Source organism: Halyomorpha halys, unplaced genomic scaffold, assembly GCF_000696795.3.
Source record: "Halyomorpha halys isolate HHAL.00 unplaced genomic scaffold, Hhal_1.1 Scaffold1270.1, whole genome shotgun sequence".
In the NCBI taxonomy this organism is placed as follows: Eukaryota; Metazoa; Arthropoda; class Insecta; order Hemiptera; family Pentatomidae; genus Halyomorpha; species Halyomorpha halys.
This window is the reverse complement of record NW_027107315.1, coordinates 85,232-85,925: the sequence shown is the minus strand read 5'-3', so window position 1 is coordinate 85,925 and position 694 is coordinate 85,232.

Below are 694 nucleotides of genomic sequence, written 5' to 3'. Positions count from 1 at the left end.
TTTTTTTTTATTGCAACCCAGACCATCTCCTTCCAATTCACAAATAATCAATCATGTTCCTTTAAGTAATAACTTTATTTTATTAGTTAAAAAAAAAGTGAAAAAGAATTATTTATTTATTATTTAATTAGCAATTTAACATTATTATTTCAACTCTATTGCAAATAAAAGGAATCCTATTGTTTCCTGTAGCTTTATTTTTTACATATGTATTCATGTATTAATTAATCAACATTGAAATACAGAACAAAATTTAAATAGTGTACTGCGAATTAACAATACATATGAACATTATATAATGTAAGTATAGATAATTTTTTATATAATTCTTTTATATTGAAATGCTCGCTAGTTAGCAGTTTAAAGCTTTGCTCCTTCATTTACAAAAACCCACAGGCGCGTAACACCGATCGGTAAAGCGGTATTGTATCGACAGCTATGGAAGGGGCAACACAGTCACTCAAATTACACTTTTTTAGAGTTTGTGTTTACCAAATGAATCAACATTTTTCGATACTAATTGGTGAGTTTAGATTACGATTAAAAACTTTTCAGAATTTTAGTTTTCTTTTACTATTTTGGTACCTTTATTGACCGCACCCGGACTATCTTCCTACAATCTAATTTATTTATTTATTTTTTAAATTTCTATTGTACTTAATACTAAGTGGGTTTTGTATTTAAGGAAAACATC